A 10,194-nucleotide genomic window follows, 5' to 3' on the forward strand; every position below is an offset into this window, starting at 1 on the left:
AAGAGGGCTAAAGGTCACACACAGAGCAAGAGGCACAACAGGGCCAGACTGTTTTCCATCCTCGTCTCCTAACATCTGGCTGAGGGCCTAGTGCAGAGTTGTCACTTAAGTAAATGCTATATCAATAAGAGAAGTCAGGACTGCTGGACCCTCAAAGTGCGCTGGCAAGGTTCAGTGAAAATCCTGATTGACTACCCTTTCCCCCCAAACACATGCCACCAAGCTGGAGTATTTTTGAGCCAAATGGAGAAGTGTGACATAAACACCAGGGAACATAGCAGAAAAGCAGGAAGGAGAGAAGTAGGCCAACAGTGAAACCCAAAACTTCCAGCACTCATGATTTCCCAATTGCAATTCAACCAAGCAAGCAACCAACAAAAGTTGACTACCTCAAGTAAGCAGAAATGAAGGAAAGGTGGCCAAGAAGTACAAAAGGGCTGCCAATTTAATTTGCAAATGATTCAGGGTAACATGATTTCCTGCCTCAAGAAACTCACAGTCCAGTGTGGGAAGCAACTGGAAAAACAGCCACCTGCATGGGGTGAGTGGGGTGCACAGAAGAAAGAAGGTGCACCAGGCTCGGGCAGTGAGGGAAGGCTGTGTGGAAAAGATGCTTTGGCGAGGAGAAAATGGTGAGGTGGAAAGGGATTGGAAGGGCAGCCCCCCCAAACATGACAGTGAGTCCCCACCACAAGAAATTGGGAGCTGGCATAAGGACCTGGGACTCCTAAGAGACTTCAAAGGAGCAACTGAAAAACAAAGACAGAAAGAAAATGGAAAGAAGAGATTATTGAAGGGGCAGGGGAGCTCAGAAAGGGTGGAGGAAGCTAGGAAGCTCTGAGAAGCTGCTGTACGATTCTTCTTTCTGAATTCAAAGGTTTACCCTCAGCCTTCAGAATGACTCATTTTCAGAAAGCTTTGAATAGCTTAGGTTCTGCCATAATCTGTTTTCTTTGGATCCTCTTCCTCTATCACACCCTTTTTTGTTAGGTATTGCAATTTCAGCTCAATTAAAAATAGTAACGGAGAACCTCTTTAATGTCAGGCACCAGGCTAGATACTATAGAAAGTACATATATAATCCCTTCACTCAGCACATTTCTATTTTCGGCCCTAGGGACTAGGAGTCTGGTATTATACTAGGCTTCCAATTTCGTGTGTGCTGAGTCAAAGGAGTGGGAAAAGAACGAAGGAAGTGCATTTATCTTCCATACAAGGATGGGGACTACAAGCAAATTACAAAGGATACAGAAAGGAAGGCTAATAGCTGTGTGCCTTGAATGAAACATTTGCCCTGTGTGACCCTTGATTTCCTCATCTGGTAAAAATGACTAATCATATTTATTTGCTGTAAGGAGTAGTGGTAATATCTGAAAAGCCCCAAATGCAGTGTCTGTCACCCAGGAGTTGTTCCATGGTACTGGTATTCAGCTGTGAAGAGTGATATTAGCAGTGAGCCCTCATTGGCTGAGAAGTGGGGAACCTATTTCCTGTGGAGACCCAACACACACAAAAGTCTGGAGGTTTGCTGTGGCACAGGGAATAGTCTACTTTGTGGGGAGCCTTAGATTTGGGAAGGAAGTAGAACGGAAGATTGGAAAGTATTAAGTGGGGATGTTTTCTTAAATTTCTGCATGCATCTGGAAGTTGGTGGGTCTAGAACATAGCAAGAGGGGGTCCAGGAGTGCTAGTGGAGAAGGGCCCTCTGAGGGCACAGGGTAGGGAAGACAGTGCTTCCAAGATCCCCTGGAAGCATTGCATCAGATCACTTCTCAAGGCAGGCAAGGCCCTGGGTAACAGCGCGATCCAGTACCTTGCAAGGCTCAGGCTGGAATGACCAACCATCACCATTTGCCTGCAATTGACGAGCTGCCTGGACAAGGGTCTTCCTGGGTTAAAACCAGATGGCCTTGTGCCAAGTGGGACAGTTGGTCGTACTTCATGCCCCTGTCAATGTCTCCTGACTCTAGTAGGTTGCTGCCAGCTGGTCTCTCTTCCTTTGATCTCCTTAATGGTGTTAGAGGGATTGCTGTCAAAAACTGCTGTCATGCTGGGCATGGTGGTCCACACCTGTGATCCCAGCACTCAGGAGACTGAGGCAAGAGGATTGCCGAGAGTTTGAGGCCAGCCTGGACTATTTAGTGAATTCAGTGCATAACGAGACCCTGTCTCAAAAAACAAAAACAAAACAAACAAAAAACAAACTGCTCTCATAGTCTCTGTAACCTGTTTCAAGCCCTCTAAAGCTCCCACCTCATTGGGGATCAAATGCAAACCCCAGCCCTGAATCTGGAGCCCCTTTACACTGATTTCTGCTCTAAAAAGTGTCATTTTAGGGCTGGGGATTTAGCTCAGTGGTTCCACCGCCTGCCTCGCAAGCGCAAGGACCCGAATTCAATCCCCAGTACTAAAAAAAAAAAAAAGTGTCATTTCACCAGGTGTGGTGGTACACGCCTGTAATCCCAGCACTGGGGAGGCTGAGGTAGGAGGACTGCAAGTTTGAGCCCAATCTGGATTACTTAGCAATTTAGCAAGATCCTGATTCAAAATACAATTAAAAAGGGCTGGGGATATAGCTTAGTGCAAAGGCCCTGGGTTCGATCCTCAGTACCGAAAAAGTCTCATTTCTCCTCAGTTTCACACCATACCCATATAGTCTCATTATTGAATCAGGAAGTACCCTTTTCCTCTTCTGATCCATTGTCTATGACAGTGTCTTATCAGCCCTACTGACTCCTATTCATCCTTCAAGTTTCACAGCAATGCCATTCCCTGAGACTCCACTCTCTTTAGGTCCCAAAAGTATATTGTACATACTTTTGGAGAACATAGATCAAGGTGTTACATTACGAGTGTAGACCCATCTCAACAGCCTGTTTCTAGTCCAATGCCTGATGAACAATATGGTTTCAGAATATTTTTTAATTAAAAAAATTTTAATAGTACATTTGCAGTATTTAATGATTACATTCATCATGGAAAGTTGGTATATCTTAATTCTTTTTATTTCCCCTTCCCTCTATTTCTTGGCCCCCTTTCCATTTGTAAAAGATCTATCTCCCTGTTTCCTATTATTTTTTACTTTTCTCTTTAAATTATTTATATTCTGGGTTTCTCATTGACAGAAACCATGAGATATTTAAGCTTGTGTGTTTAATTTATTTCATTTAACATTATTGTCTCAAGGTACATCTATTTTTCTATAAATGATTCAAATTTGTCCTTCTGTATGGCAAAGTAGTACTCCATTGTGTATAAATACTACATTTTGTTTATCCATTCTTCTGTTGATGGACATATAGGCCACTTCCAAGATTTATCTACTATGAGTTGTGCTGCTATAAACATAGGAATGCATGTGTCATTGTAATATGATGTCTTTAACTCTTTTGGAAGATATCTAGAAGGGGAATATCTGGGTTGAATAGATTTTTTAGTTTTAGTTTTTTTGAGAAATCTCTATATTGATTTCCATAGTGGTTGTACTAGTTTACATTCCCACCAACAAAGTGGAAGTGTTCCCTTTTCCTGAAGCCTCCAGTATTATTTATTGTTTGATTTCTTGATGATAGTTCTTTCTGGAGCCAGGTGGAATCCAGTATTGTTTTAGTTTTAATTTCTCTAATAGCCAGAGATATTGAATATCTTTTTCTGTATTTGTTGGCTATTTGTACTTCATCTGAGAAGTGTCTGTTCATTTCATTTGCTTAATTTTTATTGGCTGTTTTATTTTGGGGGATCTGATTCTTTTGAGTTCTTTATGTATTCTAGATATTAGTCCTCTGAGTACTAGCTGGAAAAACTTTTTCCCATTCTGTAGGTGGTCTCTTCAGTCTATTGGTTGTTTCCTTTTCTGTGAAGAAATTTTAAAATTTGATATGATTCCATTTGTTGACTCTTGATGTTATTTCTTGTGCATTTAAGGTTCTGTTCAGAAAGTCCTTACTTGTGCCTGTGTCTCATGAGTTTTACCTATTTTATCTTCCATTAGTTTAAGTGTTTAAGTTATCTGAGTCTTTGATCCTTTTTTTATTCTTTTTAAATTCATGGTGAGAAATATGTATCTAGAGTCAATCTTCTGCATGTATAGAGTCAATTTTCTCAGTACCATTTGTTAAAGAGTCCATCTTTCCTCCAATGTATGTTTCTGGCCCCTTTGTCAAAGATCAGATGGCCGAATGTGCCTGGGATTGTTTCCTCATACGCTATTCTGTTCCACTGAAGCACATGTCTGGTTTTTTTGGAGGGGGGGTTATTTATTTAATTTTTGAGACAGGGTCTCACTATGTAATCCAGGTTGGCCTTGAACTCATGGCAACCCTTCTGCCTCAGCCTCTCAAGTGCTGGGATTACAGGAATGTGTCACCACGTCCAGCCACATGTCTGTTTTTTGTGCCAGTACCATCCTGTTTTTGTCACTGTAGCTCTGTAGTATAATTTGAAATCTGGGATTGTGATGCTTTCTGCTTTGCTCTTGTTGCCCAGTAGGGTGTTTGCTATTTTGGGTCTCTTCTGGTTCCACATAAATTTTAAGTTTGCTTTTTCTAGATCTGGAGAATGCTGTTGGTATTTTGATTGGGATGGCATTAAATGTATATATCAGTTTTGGTAGTGTGGCCTTTGTGACAATATTGGTTCAGTATCCAGGAATAGGCTATCTTTCCATTTTCTGATGTCCTCTTTGATATCCTTTTTCAGAGTTCTACAGTTTTCCTTGTAGAAGTCTTTCACTTCCTTTGTTATATTAATTCCTAAATATTTAATTTTTTTTTTTTTTGGTACCGGGGATCGAACTCGGGTCCTTGCACTTGCACAGCAGGCGGCGAAACCACTGAGCTAAATCCCCGGCAATATTTAATTTTTCTTGATGCTATTATAAAGGGTATTGTTTTCCTAATTTCTTTCTTGGTGGGTTCATTATTGGTGTACAAATGCTATAGGCTTTTGTGGGTTGATTTTGTATCCAGCTGTATTTTGAATAGCCAGTATATTCACACAATTCAGAATTCAAGAGTATTCAGTGGAAAGTCTCCTTCCCACTCCTGGCCTGTAACATCCCAACATTTCTCCCCCTGCAGGGATGTTTTATTCAGCACAAGCAAATAAGGTCATTTACTTTGTTAAATTAACAAAGGAACAAGCAGTAAAAACTTGGAAACAATTCAAATGTTCAAAATCTGGGGCTGGTTAAGTAAGTGATTATATAACATGACAGACTAATTTGAAGTCATTAAAATTACTGGAAGACAGGCTATAATATTATAGGGTAAGCTTTAAAAATGTAATATAAAGCAGTCCTCCACACTGAATACACTTGGTGAAAAAGTTATTTCTTCAGAAAAATGATCTATCAGTCTGCTAGAGAAATGACTGCTGCTTTAATGTAAAGGGATTCTTAGTTTTCTTTGTGTAAAGTTGTTTGAATATGAAAAGAAAAAGGCTGGATTATTGTGAATCTGCCTGATTAAGAAATTTGATTCATGATGGGACTCATTCATTCAGTAATTCATTCACCAAACATTTGACTGCTTGCTTTGTTGGAAGGAAGAAGCCAGAAACAATACCGAGCTTCTCAGGAAGAGCACTAAAGAGGTGATAGGGACTTAAGAAGCTCTGATAGTGGGAGAAGGCTGGGGAAAGAGATGAGTTCATTTGAAGGCTGTTGAATTCCAGTTCTAATGGTTTATCAAGAGAAGCAGAGTAGCAAATAATAGGATATAGGTCTAGGAGTTCAGGGGAAAGGTCGGGGCCAATGATAGCCATCAGCATATATGTGATCAGGAAAGCTGGAGGTGGGGTGGAACTCACCCAAGAAGATAGACAAGGAAAGGGGGAGGGAGATTACATAAAAGTGGCAAAGAAGTCATTCTACAAATCTCTCAAAGCCTCCCAGCCAGGTCTAAGGGCACTAGGGTAATAGAGGCTGTATCTGTTTCTCTGAGTGTTAAAGGACCTCAGAGGTAAGGTGGGAACCTCTCTTCTCAGCCCCTGTCCTCATGGCCCAGGTCTGGTTTTAGTTGCTCTGGAAGGCCTAGTAAGCCCAGAGGGACTTTGTTTTTTGTTTTTGTTTGTTTGTTTGTTTGTTTTTGGTACCAGGGGTTGAACTTGGGTCCTTGCGCTTGAGCAGCAGGCGGCAAAACCACTGAGCTAAATACCCAACCCCCAGAGGGACGTTGGTTTGGGAACCACGCATGAAACTCTGAGTGAGAGGCTGGAATGCGGAAATTAAAAGATTTGTTTGGACAAAGGTCAGCTAGGGCTGAATGGGAGAGCAGGCGGATTTGGCATTGGGGGCAGGAATGTTCCCCTGCAGGTTGAGGGTGAGGGCCTTGGGAAAGGTGGGTTTCTGAATAGGGGATCTTCCCCCTAGTGAGCATGTCTCAGACGTTCTGAAGGGCCTCACAGACAAAGCTGGTGGAATTGTTGCTCAAAACTTGGACAGAGAAAGGGGACAGATTATCCCCAGAGCACTGTGCCACCAGTGCCTTGATCCTATCTCTTTTGTCCCCTGTGCTTTGTGCTTCCTAGAGACACTGCAGTTTTCATAGTTAGGCTGACCTGGGATCCAAGCCCTCTCAGAGCTGAGTGATCTTTGGGACATTACTTCTTTGAGCCTCAATTTCCTCATCTACAAATTCAGGCTATGATAATATCTCCCCTGAGCAGTTGTAAGGATTAGGAATAGTGAATGTAAAGCTCTTCTTAGTATATAGTAGTGATTAATGCACAGTAGCTATTAGTACTATTTCTGTTACCATACTGGACTATGCTAGCCTATGACATTGCTTAGTTCTGTTCTTTTTGAGGGATTTGTTATTAGTTGGGAAAAGAGTCTGGCTGTTCATTATCCTTTCACATATACTTGTCAGAGTACTGTACCACCAGAGTATCTTGACTCCACCTTCATTTGTCCCCTGTGCTTTGTGCTTCCTAGAGACATTTGTGGCCTAGCAGATAGACATGTAACCCAGTTCTCAGATTCCACTGGGCATAATTCTCTTTTGCTGGTTGTTTCAACACACAAAGAAAATCATGCCACAAACTTCCTGGCTGGTGGTGGTATTTAGAAGATGGATTGAGAAAGCATTGGAGGAGAAGGGATTACAGTGAAGTTATGATTCTAGGGATCATCTCCTTTCATCTACAAATGTTTCAGAAGGTATCTCCAAAAGATCAAAACTCCCCCTTTAAAAATATAATCACAAGCCTGGCACAGTGGTGCATGCCTGTAGTCCCAGCTATTGAGAGGCTGAGACTGGAGGATTGCTAAAACCCACGGGTTTTCTCACCAGCCTGGACAACAGAGACCCTTCTTTTTTAAAAAATTGCAATACCATTATATACCAAAAAAACTAACAATTCCTTAATAACATAAAGGAGGTATGTAGGAATTAAGATTACTGAGGGGTTGATAATTGTTGAAGCTAATAGGTAAACAGGTTCATTATATTTCTCACATACTATTTTGCAAATATTTGAAAAATTTCATATAAAAAGCTTTAAAAGTTGTCAAGCACTGAATTACAAAAAAAAAAGGAATCCCTCCCTCTGTTCCCCTATTTTACCAACCACTGACTATTGTTTTGTTTTTCCCCTGGTGGTACAGGGGACTGAACCTAGCCAGAGCCTTCACACTGAGGTACAACTCTAGCTCTTTTCTTAAAAGTTTTTTAAAATGAATTTTTAAAGAAACTGTGATATGGTCTCACTAAATAGCTCAGGGTGGGCTAAAGGTTGCAGTCCTCCTGCCTCAGCCTTCCCAAATAGCTGGGATTATAAGTATGGCAACCACGTCTGTCTCTGACTACTCTCACACCTCTCTTTCCTGTAGTGTTTTACAACTGTTCAAAGTGCTTTCACGTATTTGATTTAGTTTGCTTCTCACTCTGGCCTGTGAGGTAAGCAGGCACATGTTGGCTGTATCTAGAAGGGATAAGGTAGTGACACAGCCGGGACTGGTGCCCACATCTCCATGTTTTGGAACATGAGTGGACTGTGCTGGTTTGAGTTGCATCTTGACTAAGTGGATTAAAAGGAATGTATGAGGAAATAATGTGCAGGTGTTGGAGAGAGCTATTTTGCAAGGAGATCATGGTAACAACATGGTATTGCTGTAAGATGGTCAATGGAGATGGGTAACAATGTGTCTGCTGGGCTGATGAGCCAACTTGAGGCCCAGAGGAAATGGAAGAGAACTTTCTGGATTTGTGGCATTCAGGTGATACAGAGAGGTAGCTTTAATTTCAAAAATTTCCCCCCTTTCAAGTCGTTTTAAATGGCAGAAGTGAAAACTTTTGAAGGGAGGGGCTGCCCAGCTTGGGAGTGGCAGATCCTAGAGAACTAAGATTAACTCAGGACTCTCACTCCATTTTTTTTCTATTTAAAATCAGCTCATTCAGCCTCCTAACATGTCTTCCTCAAAGGATGTTGAGAGGAGCAAGAGTGGAAAGGACAAATCAGGGTGTAATGATGTTAAAAGAAACAGTGCCTCACATTCACTTTCCAAATATAATTTGCCACCCTGTGAGAGGGCAGACACTTTGGCTAAACTGCTATGTCTACAGGCTCTTCATCTCTCAGGGCCAGTTTCCTCCTCTGGAAAATATCTTTCCTGACAGGTTGCGAGAATGAAATCAGTACCATCTGTATAAGCGCATAAATGCATCATATATGTAAGTATGCATAATCAGCAGTGTTGAAAGTATTTTGCAAACGATGAAGCAGTATTGTTATCATTTGAAAGCTTTGAAGAGTCCTGGCTTCTGAGAGACCAGCAAACGGAGCTCACTCTGGGACCCTTGAAAGTGATGCTGTTTTGGTCTCTCGGCAGGCTGAATGCCTCTTGGCAGGTCTCTTGGCATTAAAAAGCTGGGAGGATGGAGAAAGATGGGCCTGCTTATGGCCTCTGCCTGGCTTTGAATCCCCTAGCCCAGGGGGCAGGGCCAGCTGGCATAACCTTTTGTTTGGCGAGTCAGCTAAGAGGGAATCCACAGAGCTCCACTGGTGTATAAAGTGGTAGGTGGAGTTTGGATTTTTAAAGTTGCTTCCACTTGGAAGCAGCTAACTAAGCAGAAGCAATTGAGAAGCACATGGCAAATGACAGAAGCATGGTGTTTTACTAGTGTGAACTTGAGGAACCTACTCAGCTTCTCCGGTCGTTTTCTCTTCTGTAAAATGGGGACAGTGCTATCTTTTTGCACAGTCACTGTGTTAACAGTTGGGATGGTGCCTGGTGCATACTAGAAGCTCAACATTTGTCCATTTCCTGCCCCCCCCCTTTTTTTTTTGGTACCGGAGATCGAAATCAGGTCCTTGAGCTTGCGAGACAGGAGGCAGAACCACTGAGCTAAATCCCCGGCCCTTCCTGTCCCTTCTTCGTGGACAGATGACAGCCATTGAGCTGATACCAACAGAAGGCATTTATTCTTTAGTTGCTTAAGAGATGCCTGTTATTATTCATTGAATTCTCACAGTTCCAGGAGACAGGTCATCTGCCCACACTGAGCAAGCAGTTCTGATTTTATTGCCCAGTGTCACACAGCTTGAACTTTTTAAGGCCAGGATTCAAATCCACCGTGTCTGATTTGCCTCTTGGATATCAGAACAGGTATGGGGGCTTAACTGAGCTGGAGCTTCTGAAAGGCCCAATCTTAAATGGACCCAGACCAAGAGACCCCAACCAGGCCAGGTTTGGGAAATGAACTCAGCGTAGAATTTCAAAGGCAGGAAACAGGCCACAGCTAGAGGCAGCTTGGCAACAATTAGAGAGCTGAAAACATCATTTGCTTCATCTGTAGGGAATTTAATTTGTGCTCAACCAGTTGGGGGTGCTTATGTGTGAGAGTGAAGAGTCCTTTATTAAGCAGTGTACAAATATATTACCAGTAGTCCTGTCGTTGCCCACGAAACAGAACCTTCTCATCACGTGGCAGCCCCTTCTGCCCCCAAGAGGGAATAGTCTTTTCAAACCCTTCTCCTCAGCCAGACTCCAGAAGTTAGGGCTGAGTCATCTTTCTCTTAAAAGAAAACCTAAGTGTACCAAAGCCACAGAACAAAAGGATGTTTCCTGTGCAGATCATTTATTTCAGCACATGGCTCCTTTTACAGGATATCACCCAAGAGCTGAGGACAGTGTCTTCTTTCTACTCCAGAAAGTTGATAGCTTTCAGTGTCATCTGTGCTTTCCCCCTCCTC

General features: G+C 42.2%; 1 long non-coding RNA gene across 1 annotated transcript in view; it reads left to right on the forward strand.

Moving 5' to 3' along the window:
- Positions 1-10,194, forward strand: part of LOC147828466 (uncharacterized) — a 98,733-nt gene that overhangs the window by 38,839 nt on the left and 49,700 nt on the right. The window lies entirely within an intron of this gene.

The sequence above is a fragment of the Heterocephalus glaber genome, unplaced genomic scaffold, assembly GCF_053883595.1.
Source record: "Heterocephalus glaber isolate CG9 unplaced genomic scaffold, H.glaber_assembly_v1.0 deba00001068, whole genome shotgun sequence".
In the NCBI taxonomy this organism is placed as follows: domain Eukaryota; kingdom Metazoa; phylum Chordata; class Mammalia; order Rodentia; family Bathyergidae; genus Heterocephalus; species Heterocephalus glaber.